At 42.5% G+C, this 23,125-nt stretch overlaps 1 protein-coding gene and 1 pseudogene across 2 annotated transcripts in view; one reads left to right on the top strand and one right to left on the bottom strand.

The window, feature by feature from the left end:
• Zbtb7c (zinc finger and BTB domain containing 7C) overlaps positions 1-23,125 on the top strand; it is a 326,309-nt gene that overhangs the window by 120,326 nt on the left and 182,858 nt on the right. The gene's annotated exons all lie outside the window — the stretch shown is intronic.
• On the bottom strand, positions 960-12,222 carry LOC124965384 (60S ribosomal protein L21-like; annotated as a pseudogene).

Raw genomic sequence — 23,125 nt, 5'->3', positions numbered from 1 at the left:
GGTAATAGCATTTTGATTGAAATTACATTGGTTTCCAGATTGGTTTGGGGAGATCAGCACTTTAATATTGAGTTTTCTCATCTGTAAGCTTGGCATGTTTCTTTCCATTTGATCAGATTTTCTTTTTGAACTCCTTCATTTATTATTTTTTTAGCTTTAGGTGTGTATGTGTTAGAGTTCTCCAAAGAAACAGAATTAATAATATATAGATAAATACTTGGAAAGAGTTTATTGTGAGGAATTGGTTCATGTGATTGCAGAGGCTAAGAAGTGCCACAATCTGCCATCGCCAAGCTGGGTGTAGTCCCAGACCAATGTCAAAGGCCTATAATCCAGGGAAGCCTACTGTGTAAGTTCCAGTTCAAGTCCAAAGGGCCAAGAACCAGAAGCATTAATGATCAAGAATAGAAGATGAATGTCCCAGCTCAAGCAGAGAGCAAATTCATCCCTCCTCTGCCTTTTTGTTTGATTTGGGCCATCAAAGAATTAAATAATGTCTACTTTCATTGGTGATGGTGATCTTATTTACTTATTTACTTAGTCTATTGATTCAAAGACTAATCTCTTCCAGAGACTCCATCACAAACACTCCCAGAAATAATGTTTCACAAGCTATCTGGGCCTTGCTTAGTCCAATCAAGTTGATACATAAAATCAACCATCACAAAGTGTACCATAAACAATGATATCATCTGTAAATAATGAGATTTTTTTCTTCCTTTCCAATTATTATACTTTGTTTTTCTTGTCTTATTGCTTTGGATAGGACTTTGAATTCAGTAATGAGTAATGTAGATAACAGAGATGTTCTTGTTAGGATCCTGATTTTAATGAAAAGACATCTAAATTTTCACTGTTACAAACAATGTTTGCCACTGTTTTTTTTTTTTTTTTTTTTCATTTTTATAGTCCATGGACCTTTATTTATTTATTTATTTATTTATTTATTTATACATTTACTATGCCATGAATTCTTAGGGAGTAGGTTCCAGCAGCTCAGGCTCCTTTCCATTTGTTCTCACAAGACCTGCTTCTCTGGGTGGAGCAGGCTGGCGCTTCAGCTGAACCCAGTACCTTTCTCCTTAGCTTCCTTCTTTTCCTGATCATTTCCTTCACACATGTCAGGAAGCTGTCTCGGCTCTTAGAGTGCTTGACATGCTCAATACGCACATCAGTTCTCTTGGCAAGACTCTTGCCCTCAACTTGCTTACTCACAACAATGCCAACAGCATGCTGGGTAACACTGCAGACTCTCCCAGTTTTGCCATGATAACATGTGTGGGGCATTCCTTTTTGAACAGCACCCATTCCCTCAATGTCTACAATATCACCCTTCTTGTAGATTGACATATATGTGGCCAAAGGAACAAGTACCTTTTTTCTAAAAGACCTAGAGACCATATATCAGGTTCCTCTCCTCTTTCCTTTGTGTTGGTCATTTTCGAGAATAACTGGAAGATGGCAGTTCCGGCTGAAAGGCTACCACTAGTATTTAATAAAATCTTTTATCAGATTAAAGACTTTTTTTTATTCCTAATTTGCAAAGTTGTTGTGACTTGGTATGGAATTCTGTCCAATGCTTTTTCCTTGGCATTTACTAGGCTGGTCATACTTCTTTGTTCCTAATCTGATAATGTGGCATGTTAACACATTTTCTGATGATGAATGTTTTACATTCCTAGATAAACTGTAGTTGGTCATGATATAATTTTTATACATTGTTAAATTTGATTTCAGACTAACTTAAATAGAATTTTGCATCTCTTTTTCTAAGCAAGACTGCTTTATAATTTTCTTGTACTGTCTGCGTGCAGTTTATTAAAGTTGTTATGCTAGCCTCATAAAGGCATTTTGCTAATTTTCCCTCTTGTTCTATTTTCTGAGACAGCTTGCTTGGGATAGAGGTTAGCCCTTCCATAAAGGATCGGGATCACAGATTTATCAATTCAGTTTACATGGTAGTTATTAGTCAATATAAGTTTTTTACTTCTTGAGTCAGTTGTGATCATATACACACACACACACACACACACACACACACAAACACACACACGTATATACATATATATAGTTTTAAAGAAAATTATTTTTTCTATCTTGGTTCATAGAATCTTTTTTAAATTTAAGACGTATCTTCCATTTTTTGTTAAGAAATTTCCATTTAAATCCTATTATTGGACTGGAGTTGTGGCTCAGTGGTAGAGCACTTGCCCAGTATGTGTGAGGCATTGGGTACAATCCTCAGCACCACATAAAATAAATAAATAAAATAAAGGTATTATGTCCCTCTACAACTAAAAAAAAAGTTTCAAATAATCTTATTATTAATTTTTTGTGCCATAGTATTTTTCCCTTTGTTCAGTTTTGTTAAAGAAGAATCAGGTTTAGGTTTTGGTAATTAGTTTCCTCTTTCATTAATATGTGCTTTTATGTTTATTGTTTCAGCTCTTCTACTTTCTTTGTGTTTAATCTATTGTTGCTTTACTAACTACTTGAGACAAATCTTTAACTGATTTATGTTTATGTCTTTTGTCTTTCTTTTGTCCAACACTGACAGTGTTACATCGGCTATCATGTCATTATTATTTGCCTGGAATGTCTTTTTCCATTACTTAATTTTCAGCTTCTCTGTAGTGTTTTAAGTGTCTTTGTAACAATTTTAATTAGCTGAGTTTTTCTTTTTATCTAATCTGAGAATCTATCATATATATATATTGTATATAATACATACATGCTGAGGATTAGATTTATAGAGCCTTGCACATTTTAAACACATGCTCTGTCTATGCTACATCTCCGACCCAAGAATCTTCATATATATGTGTATACATATATATGTATGTATGTTTATAACTGTATATATATATATATATATATATATACACACACACACACATACACACACATATAATCATCATCATTATCATCATCATCGTTGTCATTATCTATCTTTTTGGTATTGGGGATTGAACCCAGGGACACTTTACCATTAAGCTATATTCCCAACCCCTTTCAGTTTAATGTATTTGATTTTAGTTTTTTTGAGACAGTGTCTCACTCAGTCGTTGGGGGCTAAGTTGCTGAGGCTGGTCTGTAGTCCTTTGAGAGTCCCTGGGATTATAGGAATGTAATCCCGGCAAGACTGTTTTTCACAGGTGATTTTAATCCAGTTTTGAACCACAGCTAACAAAACATCACTGTGGCCTAGAGTTCTCCAGGTCAGTGACTTAGAGGAAATCACCCCTGAAAGTAAAACATTATCAGAACCATCTCCCCTTCAAAGTGACTTCTGCCTTCAAGTGGTGGGTTGTCTTTCCTCAGGTCCCCAGAGTCTTCTGGAAGTCTGTAGATTGGTCTTGGAGGCCCCATGATCTCAGCTGTCCTTTCCAGTTGAGAATGGACATTCTTTAGAATGGTGGATTTCATGTTTGACCTGGGTGCTATAGGTCTGCCCTGCTATATCAGCACGGGGCGCAGCAGCTCTGAAGATGGGCTCTCGCTAAATGTGGATTTATGCTTGTCCACTGCTTCATGCCTGCCTCCAGCACAGTACCTGATTATATGTGTCTGAATGTTTGCGTGCCTCCCAAATCTATGTGTTGAAACCTAACCCCAGGTGATGATATTAGAAGATGGAGCCTCTGGGAGGTAATGAGGGTGGAGCCCTCATGAATAAGATTTGTGCCCTTATAAAGAGGCCTGCTAGAGTTTATAAGCCCTTTGCTCTGTGGTAATGCTGTAAGGAGGTGCAGAGAACGAGCCCTCACCAGAGGCAAAATCGGCTGGTATCCTGATCTTGATGCTCCCAGCCTTTGGAACTGTGAGCAATAAATTTTTGTTATTATACATTATCCAGTCTAGAGTATTTTGCTACAGCAGCCCATGGACTAGGGCAATATGCATACATATGTAGATAGAGATATTGGTAACTCTATCTCCATATTTATATCCACATCTGCATCAACATATATGTCTTGACAAGGACTCCCTCCTTGGCCAAACTTTAGTCAGGCCTCCTTGAGCCCTCTTTTCAACTAGGCCTTGACCATGGGCTACTGAACCCAGATTTGGCAGAGAATCCTGCTAAGCCAGTTTACTGAGAATCCTCCACCCTTGATATCTGATTACCCTTGATATCTAATCAAGTGCCTCCTTCTCCACCCTCAATATCTAAACCCTCAGCCTTTGCAAGAATCCTGTTAAGCCAGTTTAGCAAAAATCCCCTACCCTTGATATCTAATCAAGTTCTTAGTTATTTCCATCCTCCAGCCTCTTCTCTCTGCTCCTTAGCTGTAAATCCCCTGCTGTCTTGATATTCAGAGGAGCTTAGTTCTACACTGAAGTCTCTCTCCCCTACTGCATTAAGTTCAATAAACCCTGTCTTACCATTTTTAGTAAGTATCTTGTGCAAAATTTTTCATTTACAGTCTTCTAGATCTATATCTACATAGTGAAGAAATTAATAAATGAATGGCATGGGATGGGAGGAGTACTTGTAAGTTGTGAAAAGTGTTAAATGCAATGCTTAAACAAGTAGATTGCTTACTCTTCACAAACATTCCCCTTCAAACTTGCTCTCATTGGCCTATGGAAAATATCTTTGCTAAATTCTGTGTCCAGTTCCTGAACTCACTGATAGACCTTGATAGGCCTGTGGTGAATGATTGTATCTCACCTGTGTGAGAATGAGACACTCAGTTGCTAGAGATCTAAAAGACCTTTTGTTTTAGTTCGTGAGGGCTAAATAAAAGACATTTATTTTTCACAGCTCTGTAGGCTGGGAAGTCTAAGATCAAAATGCTGGCAGATTTGGTGTCTAGTCAGGGCCCCCTTCCTGGTTCGTAGGCATAAGGGACAGAGGGAATTCTCCAGGGGTTTCTTTTATAAGGGCACTAATCCTATTGATGAGGCCCACCCCCATGTCCTAACCACTTCCCAATGGCTCCCCTATCTCTGAACACTATCACCTTGAGGGTTATGCTTTTAACATATGAGTTGGGGGGAGACATGGTCATTCTATACCACCCTTCATCCTGCAAACCACCAAATGATGTGCTTAGGGAGCCCTTGGAGGGAAGCCATGTGTGAATCTTGAGCCTGAGGGAGAGTTTGGTTTGCTTGGTTACCATATTGACAAGAATGAACACTCAGTTGGCAAAAAATACTTTGCTCCCCAAATAAAATGCATTTCTGTCTGCATCCACTCATGTGGAGAGTGTTTTGCTAGGGCATTGGTTTCAGTTGCATGGAGCTCTTAAGGGGGTCCTCCATGTGAAGCCTTGAACATGCATCCTGTCTGGTGCTTGGTGAATTGTTGCCAGGAATTGGTTGGTTGTTGACAGTGACGAGGCCTGGACAAGAAAATTAAAAGTGTTACTGTCATGTAGGCCCATGGTCCTGAGGGGAGTATGCCCTGTAACGGAAGGGGCTGGCCGAAAGGAGATACCCTTGTATGCTAGTGTAATTTGACCTACTAGTCAAACTATTCATGGGCTCATGAGCCAAAGAATCAGGGGGACCCAATGGGATGGTAGGTTCCCATTGTAGACCCCACCCCCCCTTTTGATAACATGTCTGATAATACTGATAATAGCTAAACAAGATTTTTAAAGATCGATTCTATCTAGTTACCTAGAACATGAAAGGGAAATCAAAGACAAGTGACTTGGAATAAAATCACATGTTTCGTTCCCTCTGTGGTTCAGCACAGCTGGGCCCGGCCACATAGCAAAGTGGTCAGAAGCCCCCCTGTGCAGAGAGCCCCCACGTGGTCCTGGCGCTGGGGGCTGTGCAGACAGCTCAGTTACTGAGGGCAGCACTGCTATTGTGGTGAGGTTTCTTTTAGGATAGTGAGTAATTCCTGCTAGAATCATGAACAATGTCTGCAGTGCTGGCCTGCAGGGCGGGTCTTGACTGTGGGGGCCTGGGGTGGACATTTGGTGTCCGCATTCCCACACATCTAGGGCAAAGCAGTGCCCTTGGTAAAGAATCTAGGGCTCCTGCCACCTACTCATGCGACAGAGGCGGACAGATTTATGCAGAGAGGAGAGGGGGCTTGCCTGGGGTTAAAGGCACAGTGGGAGCTAGAACCCACGGCCCTCGAAATGGTACTTATCAATCAGCTCCTGACGATTCCCATCTGCTCCGGAGTCACGGGGAAGCTGGTCCTGGGCGGGAGGCCTGAGCGGGGGCGAGTCCTAGCCCCTTCAGACCATTTCGACCTGAGCGTCATCTTTATTTCAGTTTTTATTATCTTTGAATAATTTTTAGATTTTGAAACAATCTCAGTCTTACAGAAAAGGTACAGATACAGTGCAAGGAAACATCGCCATCCTGAAGCATTTAGAGAAGAAACCGTGGCCCAGACACTCTGTTGCCCTAGAATATTCTGGTGTGTATTCTTTAGAACCAGGAAGCTCACGTTGATGTGCGACTATTCCACAGTCCTCAAACCCATGTTGAGTTTTGCCAGGGCTCTCCATGTCTCCTCAACTAAGGGTCCAGTTCCGAAACAGGTGCCTCCTCCAGCTGCCAGGACGCCTTAGTCCACCAAGCTCTGGGAATGTTTCTCAGTCTCTCTCTGACTCTCAGGCCTGGATGCTTTTGGTTATTATAGGAGTTATTTATTTATTTTAATTTTTATTAATTTTTTTACTTGTTCTAATTAGTTGTACATGACAGTAGAATGCATTTATACCTTTTGATAGATCATACATAAATAGAGTACAATCTCTCATTTTTCTGATTGTACACATGGCAGGATCACATTGGTCACGTACCTGAGGTAATAATGTCTGTCTCACTCTACTATCGTTCCTTCCCCATGCCCCTTCCCCTCCCTTCACTCCCCTCTACCTAATGTAAAGTAACTCTATTCTTCCCTAGCCCTCCTCCCACTTAGGGTGAATTTTTTGTTTTTCAGTACATTATATTTATACATAATAGTGGGGTTTACTTTGCATATAACAGTTTTCTCCATTTCATTCCCTGGTACTTCCTTTTTCCTTCCCCTCCTCCCTCCCCTGGTCCCTTTCCTCTACTCTGTTGGTCTTCCTTCTATTTCTTTCTTTCTTTCTTTTTTAATTGGTATGCTGTAGTTATATATGAAGTTGGGATGCATTGTGATGTGTTCGTGCAGACACGTAGCATCATTTGGTCAGCTTCATCCCCAGGGCTTCCCTTTTCCCTCTCTTCCTCTCCCCCCTCGCTCCCCTGCTTCTGAGCTACTACTCTCCCTTCTATTTTTGCATGGTCCCCCCTTTTTTTTTTAATTCCTTTTTGCACTCTCGCTTCTGCATGCGAGAGAAAACATTTGACCCTTGACTTTCTGAGTCTCTGACCAGTTATTTTGTAAGTGCCCTTCATTGAGGGTGTGTCAGATGTTGGCACGATTAGATTCAAGAAGTACCTTTATCTATCTATTTATTTATTTATTTTGGTACCAGGATTGAATGTAGGAGTGCTTAACCCCTGGGCCACATCCTCAACCCTTTCCTGTATTTTATTAGAAACAGGGTCTCGCTGAATTGCTTAGGGCCTCACTAAGTTGCTGAGGCTGGCTTTGAACTTGTGATCCTCCTACCTCAGCCTCCCAAGCCCCTGAGATTACAGGTGTGTGTCTCTGCACCACACAGGAAGTACCTCTTTGATAGGATGACAGCAATGCCATTTTCTTTCCTTTGTCAGTTTTATTTAAAATGTGACCATAAGGAAAACTGCTCATTTACTTTACCCTCACCCTGGACCAGCACTGAGCTCAGTACTTCCCCTGGGTGATCTCATTTGGTTTTTGTGTGAAGTATGGTCCATGCCACTCACTGATCTAGAGATGATCAAACAGGGGCTCAGAGAAGATAAGTAACTTGCCCAGCTTCAGCCGTAATCAGAGACATCCTGTGACTTGAACTCAGGTGCCCCTGCTTCCCGGCTCCCATTGTCTTTGACCATCATCAAAGAGAACCAGAGACACACACCAGTTCAGGTGGTGAAGTCATGTTTTAATCAGAAACTATTTTAATAGGGGAAAAGAGATTTCAGTGTCGAACTGAAGTCAGTTCCAACACAACAGGACAAGTGGGACTTGACAGCCAAGGAGCAGAGTTGGGGGTGATCAGGTATCAAGGGTGGAAGGATTCTTGCTTAATTGGGGCTCATCAGTTCCAGCAAGGACTGGGACCAAGACTGAAGCCTAGGAGAGAAAAGGGTGCAGAGGACCCTGACTAAAGTTTGGTCAAGGAGAGGGTGTTGTCATACTCACATGCCTCACATTGTGTATTTACACTTCCAAGGAATATACAATTCATCTTCTCAGTTCTCAGTGCGGGGTGATCAATCTGCCCCATAACAGATGGAAACTCTGAGGCTGAGGCCACACACTATCTTGGTGGCAGGCCTGGAGCCAGGTCCAAGTCACTGTATTCTCAGGGCAAAGTCCATTACTCAGGTGGGCTTGGCAAGGAAGTTGGGCAAGAATAAACTGGGCAAGTTGCAGCCAAGTGGAATTGAGATACTGCACACAGCCCCAGGAGCTCTGTATGAGACACAAGTGAATTGTGAATGGAAGTGAGGACTCCAGAGCCCACTGGCCTGGGGCAGTCACCCTCGGCCTGCCCCTGATGATAATTCTCTCCTTAACTCAACCGTAGTCATGCTCCACCAAGCCCAGCTAGATCCTGTTGTTGGGCATGTCCTCCAAGAACCCAATTTTAGCAAAAATCCTGCTGAATGGGTTTCCCAGAATCCCCCGCTCCCCATGTCAGATCATCCTCAATGTCTGGTCAAAGTCCTCATTCTCAATGTCCAGGCTAAGTCCTCGCCTCCACCATCCTGCAGTCATATCTGGTCACTCAAGCCTACCTTCAGCAAGAATCCTGTTGGGTTGGTTTAGCCAGAATCCTCCCTTACCCCTGGTGTTTCCTCTGGGTCATTTCCTATCTACCAACCCTCCCTCCATCCCCTCTCTGCTCTTTGACTCTAAATTCCAAATTTTCCTTGGTGCATTTGCAGTTAAGCCCAATCTCTCTCCCCTACTGTGATGGCCCATGGAAGTGCTCCCCCTGAATTAAGCGTGCCTCATACTGTTGTAACGAGTAGCTTGAATAATTTTTTCTTTGAAACCCAATGGCCCATTGGGGTGTGGATGGATGGATGGGAGAAGACGTGTCCTCCCCATCCCACTCTTGGCCTCAGAGCCTCAAATTCCCCAGCAAGACTTGCGGAGTGGGGGTGGGTAGGGAGGCTCCCACTAGGAAGCTTTTCAGGAGCGCCCTGCTTATGCGACACAGTTGTAAATTAGACCTCCAGCCTTAATGGGGATTACAGGCACCCTGCAGACCCTTAACCTCTGGAACTGCCAGGCCTCCTCCAGGCTTACTATTTGCATAGGCCCCGCCCCCTCTGATCCTTTTCTTTCTGACCTAGCCCACTGCCCCATTCAATTGTCATGAGATCCCAGCTGCCATGTCTTAAGTTGGGGAGATCCAGAAAGGATAAGCTTGAAGCAGGACTGAGGATGTAGTTCAGTTGTCTAGCACTCGCCTAGCATGCATGGGGCTCTGGATTCAACTCCCAGGATTTAAAAAAAAAAAAAAAAAAGCGGGGGGGGGGAGAGGGGGAAATGTGTTCCAAGATCAGACCAGCAACATCAGCATCACCTGGAATTTGCTGGAAATGCAAACTTCTGGACCCAAATCACAGATACAGGGAATAGTGGGGAGGAGTCCATATCCATATTTTAATAGACTCTTTCTGATACCCAGCTTGAGTTTGAGCCGGGCATTCAAGAGAAATGGACAGAGCCACCTACACCGAAGAGGTGACACCGTTTCCCTCCCAAGCCCTCAGCTCCACATCCGCTGTCCCTCACAAAATGCTGCAAATCCAGGACCTCATGGTCATGCAGGGGTGAGGGTTCAGGGACTGTCCTGCCAGGCCAGGAACTATCTAGAGCAACAGGCACCCACCAGAAGGAACCTATCTGCAGAAGAGATCAGCTGGGAGAATCACTGAGGCAAAGGAGAATCAGGCTTTTCAGCTGTTCAGGGGAAAGTTGCTCCTGCTTTGGAAAATCTATTTTTAAAAACAGATCCCATTGGCATTGCTGAGCCCGACAAGGAGAGCCACAGCACCAGGCAGCGGGGGCCCTGAATTCATGTGCATGCATCTCTGGACCTCGCTGTTGCCACCCTGCTTTCTGGTACCCAGGTTCCAACTCTAGCCCTCCATGTCTGCCAGTGGGCACTGAAGTCTTTGCCAGTCTGGAGGGAAGTGGAAAAACGAAGGCTGATTCACAGTGCCAGATATGTTCACCTAAAGGATTACTTATGGGGATTGTGTCTTCCTCTTTGAGGGCTAAAATGTCCCCTCTTTTAGGAAACCATAGTGATGCTAGATGGTTTACAGTGACAGAGTCGATAATAGGTGGTTTTTAATATAACTTGGCAAACCTGGCAACCCTATGTCAGAGCCCCATTTTAATTTTTATTTCAGTCAATTTAATCCAAAAGCCTATGAGCTCTGGCTCTTGTCCAGTTCTCCAGCTTTTCCATTAGCCAGAGAGGTTACATGAGATGCCCAGGTCACAAGGCCGTATGAGGCACCACCAGGACTAGACAGCAAGTCCCCCTCTCACCCCATCTTCCCGCTCTTTCTCTCCCAGAGAGGAGGGTCTCCTCCCCTGTGAGCGTCCCGAGGGGCTTAACCTTTCTGTCGTCCTCTTATCTGCAACCCTGTCCCTCAGCCTCACTCCTGGTGGTGCGGGTGAATTGAGATAACAGGGAAAACAGCTTTGCAAAGTTCCTTGTGAAGGTGAAGGATTACCGGGTGCCCTTTTGGCTCTCTCGCAGGCACAAGCCCGTGGGGGAGTGTCCGCCACATGAAGCTGCAGTTAGTCACAGTCCCTGTGTGAGCAGACCAGTTGGCGGGGGCTGGCCGGGCTAGGGGGAGGGTGATGCCAGGGAGGATGTTGCCATGGTGACTTGGTGGTAGCCCTCCCCAGCTTCCCTAATCCCAACCCCTGCAGCCAGGCTTTGCGAAGCACTGCTTTCCAGCACCTGGGAAAGTGCTTCCCCCTCTGGGAAACCAGGATTGTGTCTGACAGCTGGACCCCAGCCACCCAGCAGACCCCAGAAGGTCCTTCGTCAAGCTGAGCCCCGGGACGGTGGCTTTGGCTTCCCAGAGCTGGAGGGGGCAAGCCTGGCTGGATCTGTGAGGATGTGCTGTGACACAGAGCCAGCTGTGTGGAGGGACTTGCGGCGAGTGCTCCTTTCTTTGTTTCTCTCTGATTTATCCCAGTTTTGTTCAGAAAGGTGATTTGATTCTGTGGTCATTTTGAACAATGAATAGCTCCGTCTTCCGCGCCCCATGATTACAGCTCAGCTTCTGACTGTAATTGATGTTAGCCAGGCTGGCTAATGTTATATCTTACAAAGATTGGCTCATTAATTGACTGTAGAGATGTCACCCACACACTGGAGGTATTAGCAATCATCAGCCTTAAGTAGTGCTGATTCAGCAAGGCAGGGAACAGATTCCTGTTTGTTCCTTTAGGGTGACATCCCAGCAGTGGGATTACAAGGTTATAGGGCACAAATTATCTATATGGGTCTTGCTGTGTTTCTCTAAGTATTTTCTCCCATATATAGTACCAGATTTTTAATGCCATTAGCCATTTATGAATGTTCTCATTTCTCCACGGTCCTACCAGCATTTGATTTATGAATTCCATCTTTTTGGTGCTAATTTGTTGGTGTGAAATGGTACATTATTGCCTTACTTTGCTTCTGGGAGGCTGGGTGGCTTAATTTGCATATCTTTGATTATGGGTCTATTCTATATGTTGGTTTATGATTTGTATTTTCTCCTGTGTGTTCTGTGTTTGTGTCCTTGGCTCCTTTCTGCTGAGTTTTTTTAAGCAACCTTATTGTCACCAAGGAGCCCATGGACATGAATCCCCACAGTTCCCCAGGGGCTACAGTCAGAAAGCCCAGCTCCTCCCCTTGGACTCTGCCACTGGGGACAGGTCAGGAGGGAGCAGGGAGGTCATTTTAAAGGTGACAGAGAGCTCAGCTGCACACATTCCTTAAGTCCACTTTTGAAGGTTCTCTCTCCCTTCGTCTGGAAAAAGAAATGGACCACCAGACAACCTCTGTCGGTTCCATCGCCCCAGTCCTTACCCTGGAGTCTCGGGCGGGTGTAGAGGCTGCGGACATGAACAGGTGCCATGCTGCCCACAGGCTGCTGTGATGGTCAGGAGGGTGCATGGGCATCTCATCTCACGCTTGTGCTGGCACCTTGACAATGACGCTGCTGGCAAGGGTCTTGGGGACTCAGTCCAGAGAGATCCCTGTGGGCTGTGGCAGGCCAGGGTGTGGAGGACAGCCCCAAGAATGGGAAGGATGGAGAGATGAGAAGGACGTGCTAAGTGGAAAAACCATCCTCCAAGCCCTGGGGACAGGAACTTTCATAGTGTTGGGGGACATGAGAAATTGATTTGGGCCAGAGCACATGGTTCCCATGGGAGCTGGGGCCACCCCGGACTGGGAAGGAAGGGTAGCCCGTGCTGGGAGGAAGCTGAGCCAGGCCAAGAGGAGGCTACCCATGAGCGGGGCACACAGGCTTTCTGGAGGGGACTTGATCTGACGGCAGAGAATACAAGGCAGATGGTTCTGCGGCAGGGTCCAGCGGGGCCTGGGGTCCTACCCCAGGAGATCTGACCGCGGGGGCACTGTGGTTCATGCGAATGGTCCCAGACGTGCTCTGTGGACTTGGCCTTGGTAGAACATAAAACTCCTCCAATCCTGCCATGAATCCCCAGAAACAAAGACAACAGTGTGAGGTGAGAGGGTCTCCTGTGTGCCTTCTGCCGTGAGTGCTGTGTGCTAGCTGGGGAGGGCACGCCCAACAGAAAAGAAGGGCTGGCAATGCTTCTGTGCGTGCCGGTGATGTAGGGCGCTCACTTATGGAGTAGATCCGTAGGCTTATCTAAGATGGGACCACCCTAAGAGTTCCACATCTTCTGAGCATTTCCACACTGTCTCATGGACCTTGCTTTTTGTTCTGCCTGGTGTTTCTCTTGGAGGTTTCTTAAGGATAGGCCTTGTCTCATCTCTTCAGTGAGAGAGGAAGCTCTCTGAGGAGAAGGCCATAATAGACTTTCCCCAGAATCCTGGTAGGGCCTGACCATAGGATAGAGTCATAGGAAGTGTTCAAGACACCTCTGTGGCCTGATTAGGGGCCACTCTTTAGGTATCTCATCCTTTAACTTCACTAAACTCCTGAGAGACTGGAAGCACTCTAGAATGGACCACAAGCCAGGGGGCCTGGGTTTATACCCAGCTCTGCTATCCTCTGGCTGCACAACTCTGAGCTCTTCATTTTACTCTCCTGTGCCTCAGTTTCCTCACCTGTAAACAGAACGAGCCATTGCAAAGTGGGAATAGTGACATCTCAGATCAGTTTTCATGTTAATGTGCATTCAACACTCTTGTTACTTTCCAGTACTTTCCAGGCATAGGAAGCCCAGCCCTATGACCAGGCATACATGAGAATGTACCAGAAGATAGTGACAATCACCATAGTCCCCTCTGCTCCTCCCTCTGGTCCTCTGTTCTGCACCATTCACACAGAGCTCAGGTGGTGTCCATTCTGTCCAAGAAGGGCTAAACCACACCATCCTCTCCCCTTCAGGGTAGGAAATAGACCTGGAGATGGTCTGGAAGATTCAGAGTGGCCACACCCCTGAAGCCTTTCCCCGGGAGTGGCTAGGAGCCCGAGCTGAAGCCACCTGGCATTTCCTTTTGAAGAAGCGAGCACAGCAAGAGCTCAGGATCTGTTATGGGCCTGGTGTCCACGACACAAAGACACTGTGATGCAGGAGTGGCTCAGAGGAGAGGATCCCAGGAGGACAGCGGGCAGGGTCTAGGCTGGGAACGTGGGGCACCCTCCCGGCAGCTCTTCCCTGGCAGCACATTGCCCTAGGAGAAATCAGCTCTCTCTGCCAGTGACTTAGTGCTGTCTATCCCATCGTTCTGCCGGCGCGGGGCCATTATTATACACCATGGCAATAATCATCACCATGATAATAACAACACTACATTTGTTCAGTCTCTTAACTTGGAAATAAAGAGGACAGCTGATCTAGTGTGAGCGCTGGCTCTGGTCTATCTACCCGATCATCACTTAATAACGATTACAGAGCCCCCCCCTGGGCAAACGGCGCCCTGCCCAGCACTCGAGATATTAAATCCACCTAGAAGCAGGGTATAATAATGCTGACCCCGCAGGGATGTTCCAAGAATTAATTCCTGTGGGCTCTCCGTTCCCCTCTCCTCGGGCACATTCAATCTTAGGAACCCAAGGGTTGGTGACGTTTATGCCATGAATTAAGACATTCTGCCGTTGCCCCTGGAACTCTTCATTACAATCCCGAGTCGATCAATGGCAAAGAGGAATACTATTTATTAGTTAAGTGGATGCTATTGAATTCTTAATTTAAGTGGCTTTTAATTCAGTGTTTTACTTGCTGTCCTTCACTTTGCCCTTGCTCATACAAATTTGCCCATTAGAGCCCGGTGTGGGGCCATGTTGCTGCCTTCTATCATGATTTGGTTTCTTCCTGGAGAAGAGTTTTCCGTTAGGAGGAGGCAGGACTCTCAGAGTGGGCAGAGAGGCCAGACTGGTGGGTGGGAACTGGCTTTGCTGGCAGGAAGTGGGAGATCTCGAGGGGGAAGTTCAAGCTCCTTTCAGTGCCAGTTCAGTAGCTCGTGAGACCCTCACTGGTGGTCTCCCTTTGCAAACTTGCCTGTAGTTCTCCTGCTCAAACCTGAGTCGAGTCGGAGGGAGAGTAGGCGGGATGATCAGTGGGTGGGATGGTGGGAAGGAGGCCCAGACCAGCTCCTGGACAGTGGCTGCTGCTCGCTGGCTTGATCTTTCTCCTGCTGGACACCCAGGAGTAGCTGGTAGTGCTGGTTGCTGAGGTGCAGTAGATTGTGTGTGGTTCAAGTGGATAGTTCAAGAAGTTTGACTTAGGTGTACACCTGTAACATCACCACAATTAAAAAAAAAAAAGAACATATCTTTCACCCCAAATTTTCTTCGTGCCTCCTTGAACCTTCCTATTCATTCTACCACCAGGTCACAAGAGGTACTCTTTCTGCAGATCTGCTTTCTGTCATTGCGGATGATTTGCATTTTCTGGAATTTTATATAAATAGAGTTGCATAGTCTGGACTCTGTTTTTATGTGTTCTCTCACTCAACATAATTACTTGGAAATTAATCCATGATGTGGCATATATCAACAGTGTGTTCCTTCTTATTGCTGAATAGTATTCCATGATTTGTGTATTATTATAGCTGTTTCTCCATTTGCCCAATGATGGATGTTTGGGTTGATTCCAGTTCTTGGATGTTACAAAGTTGCTAGAACATTTGTGAGTGAGCCTTTGTATGGCTTTCATGGCTACATACCTAGGATTGGAATGACTGGATTATGTGATATACCTTTAACTTACTAAGATGCTGCCAAACTGTTTCCCAAAATAGTCATGTCATTTTTACTTCCACTGAAAGTGAATGAAAGTTCTAGTGTTTCCACATCCTCCTCAGAGCTTGGTATTCTCAGTTTTCTTAATCAGAGGTATCTGATTGTTGTGTACTGCTGTCTTCCTGTGGTTTTAATTTGCATTTCCCTTTGAACCAATGTTGATGAGCATCTTCTCACGTGCTTACTCGCCGTTCATGTATCTTTGTAACTTTTTTGGCAAAACCTCTGGTTAAATCCTTTGCTTGTTTGGGGAGGTCATTTACTTCCTAATGATTGGGTGTTGGGATTTATGTATTCTATGTACAAGTTCTTTATCAGATATATGAGTCCCACATGTTTTTCCCATTCTGTAAATTGCCTTCATTCTCCTGATGATGTCTTATAAGGTCCAGTTCTAGATTTTAGTAAAGTCTGATTTTTCAGTATTTTTATTTTATTCATAATGCTGTTGTGTCATATCGAAGACATCTTTGTCTAACTCAAGGCACAAAGATTTTTCACCTTTGTGTCTAGAAATTTTAGTTTTATGTTTTCTATTTAGGACAGTGCTCCATTTTGAGTTCATGCTTATATATGGTACAAGTATATATCGAAGATTTTTTTTTTTTGCATATGGTAACCTAATTGTTACAGCACAATTTGTTAAAAAGGCTGTCTGTTTTCCAATGAATTAGCTTTATACTTTTGTTAAAAATCTGTTGTTTATATATGGGAGGTTTTATTTTTAGAGACTATTCTGTTTCATTGATCAATTTATCTGTCTTTGGGTCAACATTAAAATGTCTTAATTACTGTAGCTCTAAAAGTCTTGAAATCAGGTAGTGCTGGCTATCCAAATTTGTTCTCGTCCTAGTTTTTTGGGTATTCTCAGTCTTTTGCATTTTCATGTAACCTTACAATTAACTTTCTGCTTTCTAAAACAAAACAAAAAAAATCCCTACTGAAATTTTAATTGGGATTGCATTGAATTTATAGATCAGTTTGGGGAGAATTGATATTAATTAATCTTCTAACTCATGAACACAATATATCACTCCATTTATTTAGATCTTTGATTTTTTTTTCTTTTTTTACAGAATTGGGGATTAAACCCATGGACATGCTACCACTGAACTATATCCCCAGTTCATTTCTAAAAAAAATTGTTTTGAGACAGAGTCTCACTAAGTTGCCCAGGCTGGCCTTGATTTTGTGATCCCTCTGCGTCAGTCTCCTGAGTAGCTGAGATTACAGGTGTGCACCACCACAACCAGTTAGATCGTATAATTTCCATAAGCCATGTTTTGTAGTTCAAAACAGGTTTTATAAATCTATTGTCATGTTTATCACTAAGCATTTCACGTTTTGATGCTATTATGAGAAGATGCCATTGTTTTAAAAATTTCAATTTTCAATTGTTGCTTAACATATAGAAATACAATACCAAGAAATACAACTTGGTACTACTCTATTAGTTCTAGTGCCTTCTTTTGTAGAATCCATTGAATTTTCTACATAAATGATCATGTTTGTCTATGAATAAAGGCAGTTTTATCTCTTCAATATGGATGCTTTTTACTAGTTTTTCTAACTGTGTTTGCTAGAACCTTCAGGATGTTGTTGAATAGAAGTGGTGAGGATGGATACCCTTGATTTGCGTCTGATCTTAGAGGGGAAACATTCAGTTGTTCGCCATTAAGTATGCTGGCTGTTAGGTACAGGTTGTTCACCATTAAGTGTAGGTCTGCAGATGTCCTTTAGTAAGCTGAGGAAGTTCTCTTTTATTCCATTTTTTTTTTGTTTTTTAATTTAGCATCAATACTATGATTTTAATAAATAGCTTTGCTTCATGTTTCTTCAAAGAATTTCTTTTTAAAAAATTTTTAAAAGTGTGTTCTAATTAGTTATACATGACAGTAGAATGCATTTTGACACATCATACATAAATGGAGTGTAAGTTCTCATTCTTTCAGTTGTACATGATGTAGGACCATGCCAGTCATGTAGTCATATATGCACAAGGGTATTAATGTCTGATTAATTCTGCTATCCTCCTTGCCCTCAAACCCCCTACCCTTCTTTCACTCCCCTCTGCCCAATCCAAAGTACCTCTATTCTTCCCTAGCTCCCCTACCCTTATTGTGAATTAACATCCGCATATCAGAGAAAACCTTTGACCTTTGATTTTTGGGGATTGGCTTATTTTGCTTAGCATGATATTCTCCAACTCCATCCATTTACCAGTAAATGCCATAATTTCATTCTTCTTTAAGGTTGAATAATATTCCATTTTGTATATATACCACAGTTTCTTTATCCATTCATCTGTTGAAGGGCACTTAGGTTGGTTCCATAATCTAGCTATTGTGTGTTGAGCTGCTATAAATTAAAAAGCTTTTTCTCAGCAAAGGAAACAATAATGTGAAGAGGGAGCCTACAGAATGAGAGAAAATCTTTACCACATGCACCTCAGATTGAGCGTTAATCTCTAGGATATACAAAGAACTCAAAAAACTCAACACCAAAAAAACAAATAACCTACACAATAAGTGGGCTAAGAAACGGAACAGATACTTCACAGAAAAAATACAGTCAATCAACAAATATATGAAAAAATGTTCATCATATACATGAAAAAATGTTCAATATCTAGCAGTTAGAGAACTACAAATCTAAACTAAGATTTCATCTTACTCTAGTCAGAATGGCAATTATCAAAAGTACAAGCAACATTAAGTGTTGGCAAGGATGTGGGGAAAAGGTACACTCAAACACTGCTGGTGGGACTGCAAATTGGTGCAACCACTCTAGAAAGCAGTATGGAGATTCCCTGGAACACTAGGAATGGACCCACCCTTTGACTCAGCTATCCCACTCCTCAGTTTATACCCAAAGGACTTAAAATTAGCATACTACAGTGACACAGCCACATCGATGTTTATTCCAAGTTTATTGCTGGTTTTCTTTTTCTTAATCAGGAATGACTGGATTTTTGTCAGATGCTTTTTCTGCATCAATTCAGGTGATTGTAAGTTGTTTTTTTCCCCTTTTAGTTTGTTCTATAGTTAGGATCTTAAACTTCTCCAAGGCCCAGGTGTTACTGGCTTGGTCTCCAGGGTGGTGCTACTGGGAGGCAGTGGAGCCTTTGGGAGACTCTTAGGTTCCTGGGGGTGTGTCCTTGAAGGGGTCTGTGGGACCCCAGGGTCTTCCTTGCTCTCTTCCTGCTTCTTGGCCATGAGGTAGGCAGTTTTGTTCTGCCATGCCTTCTCACCATGATGCGTGCCTTGCCACAGGCCCAACGCAACAGGGCCCATCAATCATGGACTGAACTTACAAAACTGTAAGCCAAAATTAAACTTTTTTTTCCCCATATTTTTATTGGTACAACATAATTATACATAATGGTGGGATTTGTTGTTATGTATTCGTACATGCACATGATGCAACAGTATAGTTTGGTCAATATCGTTCCCCAATATTTCCCCTTTCTCCTCTGCCCTCCCCTTTCTCTTTACTCTACTGGTAACCTTTTCTCTTTACAAGTTGATTATATCAGGCATTTGTTACAGTAATGTAAAACTGACTAACAGTTTGTTAATATAGTAACTTCTGCTGATTTTTAAGTATTAAAACAACCTTGTAATTCTGAGGTAAATAACACGTAGTCATGATATTTTATCCTTATAAAATATTACTTTGTTCAATTTGCCAAATTTGACTGACAATTTCTTTATCTTTTTCATGAGGGACGTTGGTCTGTAGTTTTCTTACATATCTTATTCTGGTTTTGGTGTCAAGATAATGCTGCCTCACAAATGAGTCAGAGGTTCCTGCTCTTCAGTTTCCTGAAAAAGTTTGTTTAGAATTGGAACAGTTTCTTCTTTAAATGATAGAACTCACCAGGAGGCCATCTGGGCCTAGAGTTTTATGTTTGGGAAGATTTTTAACTATGAAATTATGTTAATAAATATACAACTATTAAAATCACCCTTGGTTTTTGCTTCAAGTTTCTCAAAGCTCATTGTTAGATGTATAATAATTTGGAGGAGGACTGTTAGGTCCTTCTGCTGATGAGCTGCTCCTAAAGCAACTGCTTCTTTATACCTGGTGATGATTTTGCTCTGAAGTCTCCCTCGTCTGACATTAATGCAGATACTTTAGATTCTTTTAATTAGTTTTAACATGGTATATCTTTTTGAATCCTTTTATTTTTACCTATTTATTTATTTCCACTTAAAGTGGGTCAGTGTAGGCAATGTGTATAGTAGTTGAGTCTTTTTTATCTAATCTAACAATCTCTACCTTTTAATGACATTGTTTATACCATTTATTGTTAATGTGATTATTGACATTTAGATTTAAATTTGTAATCTTTCATTTTGCTTTCTATTCATCTCATCTCTCTCATTTCATGTTTCCTTTTCTGCCTTCCTCTGGACTGAATGTTTTTTTATGATTCCCTTTTATCTCTTTGTTAATTTATTATCTGCAACTCTTTGCTTTATTCTTTTAATAGTTGCTTTCAGGTTTGCAGAATAAATATTTAATATTACAGTGTTTTTTCAAATGACATTATAACACTTTATGTACAGTATATAAACTTTGTAACAATAAATTTTCATTTCTCACTTCCTGACCTTTATGTTAATGTTATGCATTTTAAGTTAGAAACCCCACATTGAATTATTATTTTTGTATAAGTGCTGGATTATTTTTAAAACATAGATATAAATATAATAACCATTTCTGATGCCGTAATTGCTTTTGATACCATAGTTCTACTTGGTATCATTTTTACTGCCTTAAGAATGTTCTATAGCATTTCCTGTAATGTGTCTATAACATTTCTAATAGTGTGGGTCTATTGGCCGATTTTTTTTTTCTCAACTTTTGTATGACTTAAAAAGTCATTATTTCATTTTTGCTTTTGAAAGATATTTTCCCTGTGTGAAAAATTCTAGGTTGACCTTTTTTTTTAAAAAAAGATATTGCTTCCCTGTCTTTTTGCCCACATTATTTTTTATGAGAAATCTGCTCTCATCCTTATATTTGTTGTTCTGAATATAATGTCTTTTCTTTTTGGCTGCTTTTAAGATTTTGTCTTTATTGATTTTGAACAATTGGATTATGATGTGTTTTGATACATTTTCCATCGTATTTCTTGTGTTTCAAGTTTGTTGAGCTTCCTGGAATTGTGGGTTTATAGATTTAAGCTTAGTGATTTCTGGCTGTTGCTTTTTGAGATTCTTTTCCCCTGTCCTCCAAGTTCCTTTTCCCCTGGAGACTCCAGCGACACACAGTTAGGCAGCCGGGAGTTAGCCCACAGCCTGCAGCTGCTCTGCACATTTCCTCTGGGTAAGTGTGTGGGTTTTTGTTTATTTGTTTAGATAACTTCTATTACTATGTATTCAAGTTTCCCCACTTTTTTCTGATCAGCAGTTAACTGGATCCTCTCCAATGTGTTTTCCATCCTAAACATTTTATAGTTTGCATTCCTCAAAGTTTGATTGGAGACTCTTCCTCTCTTACTTTCTTTATCTTAGACTTTCTGAATATAAAGAATGTAGTTCTAACTTTTTCATTGTCCTACAGTGCTAATTCTAACTCGTGTATTAATTCTGGGTTGCTTTTTTTTTTAATGTTTGTTTTTATTTATTTTTTTTTAGTTGTGGAGGGACACAGTACCTTTATTTTATTTATTTTTATGTGGTGCTGAGGATTGAACCCAGTGCCTCACACATGCTAGGCAAGTGCTCTACCACTGAGCCACAACCCCAGCCCCTAATTCTGGGTCAATTTTGATTGATTTTGTCTCTTCATGTTGGGTCATATTTTCTGACTTCGCTGTGTACCTGGTAAGTTTGATTGGCTGTCAGGCATTGTGGATTTTACTTTTTGTGCTGGATGTTTTTGTATTCCTTTAAATATTCTTGAACTTTGTTCTAGAACTCGTTATGGGAAACAGCTTGGCCCTGTTGATTCTTGCTTTTAAGGTTGGTTAAGTGGGACTAGATCCACGGATGGCGGAGGGTTAGGCCCCTCTGAACACTCTACCACATGCCCTTGAACTGTGAGGTTCTCCTGCCCAGCAGGAAACACGTGCTTCTGCTCCATGCGAGTGTCTGGTACCATTTCTTCTGGTTCCTTTTGGGTGGTTCTTTCCTTGGCACAGGACATAAGCCTCACAGATGTGTTTTGATCTGCATGCTGGTGAGCACTTGAGGAGAACCCTTACCTGGGGCTCCCTCCCTTCCTCTCTCTCTCTCTCTCTCTCTCTCTCTCTCTCTCTCTGCAACTCTCCTCTCGCTGGTGCTCTGTCCTGTGAACCTTAACGGCCTCCAGACTCTCAGCTCTGCCTCTTCAGCTCAGGAGAATGTCATGCTCTGCCTCTTTTCCACCCTCCTGCTCTGTGGCCTGTGACCTTTCTCAAGGCTACAGTTGAGACAAATGTAGGGCCCACGTCATTTTCGCCCTCGTATTTCAGGTGTCACTGTCCTTCAGGGCCTCACATTCAGTGCCTTCGAAATTGTTGCTTCGTGTTATTGCCCGGTATTCTCATTGTTCCAGACAGAAGGGTAAATTCATTTCTTGTTTCTCCATCTTGACTGGAAACAAAAGTCTGCTCTGATCTGTATTTTTTTTAAGTATATTTAAGGAATTACCTTATTTCCTCCTGAGAGATCCCTGGCACATGAGGGACTTTTCTTTTTATCTATTTTTTAAAAACTTCTACTTTATAGATGAGGAAACTGAGGCCTGGAGAGGGAAACATGACTTTTCCAGTGTCACCAAAAGATTGAATGCAGGAGGCAGAAGTGAGAGGCCTTGAGGTCCTTTTGTTCTTTACATTGTGAACTTGACTTGACTTCTGGAGTAACTTACAATAATTCTGCAATTTGCTATTATCCCCAGAGTACAAGGAAATGGACGCTCGGGAAGGCAAAGGCACTTTCCCAAAGTCACAACTAGAACCAAGTTTTGGCCCCACAGCTGAATCCAAAGCCAGCAGCTCTATATGAGGCAGCCTCCAGTCTTTTTTTTAAAACCAGGATTGAACCCGGCAGCACTCAGCAACTGAGCCACATCCTCAGCCTATTTTTAAAAAAAATTGTTTTAAAGACAGGGTCTCACTAAGTTGCTCAGGGCCTTGATAACTCAGTGAGGCTGGTTTTGAACTTGTGATCCTCTTGCCTCAGCCTCTGGAACCACTGGGATTACAGGTGTGCGCCACCATGCTTGGCTCCTTCTGGCTTAATTGTTGCTATTTTCAATTGCTTTTAAAAGGGTTTAGGAGGTGTAGCTCAGTGGTAGAGCACTTGCCTAGCATGTGCAAGACCCTGGGTTTCATCCCTAACAATGCCAAAAAAATATATATATTCTTTTTAAAAGTTTATTTCTTCTTTCATTAATTTATTCTCTTGACAAACAATGATTGCTTTTTATAATCAGTCACAATATTAAATGCTTTTTTTTTTTTTTTTTTTTTACGGTACTGGGGATCGAACTCAGGGCCTTAAGCTTGCAAGGCAAGCACTCTACCAGCTGAGCTATCTCCCCAGCCCTATTAAATGCTTTATAGGTAAAAATTACCCATAAAGGGTGT

Source organism: Sciurus carolinensis, chromosome 15, assembly GCF_902686445.1.
Source record: "Sciurus carolinensis chromosome 15, mSciCar1.2, whole genome shotgun sequence".
Classification (NCBI taxonomy): Eukaryota; Metazoa; Chordata; class Mammalia; order Rodentia; family Sciuridae; genus Sciurus; species Sciurus carolinensis.
The sequence above is the reverse complement of the archived record's forward strand: the minus strand, read 5'-3'. Positions and strand labels throughout refer to the sequence as shown.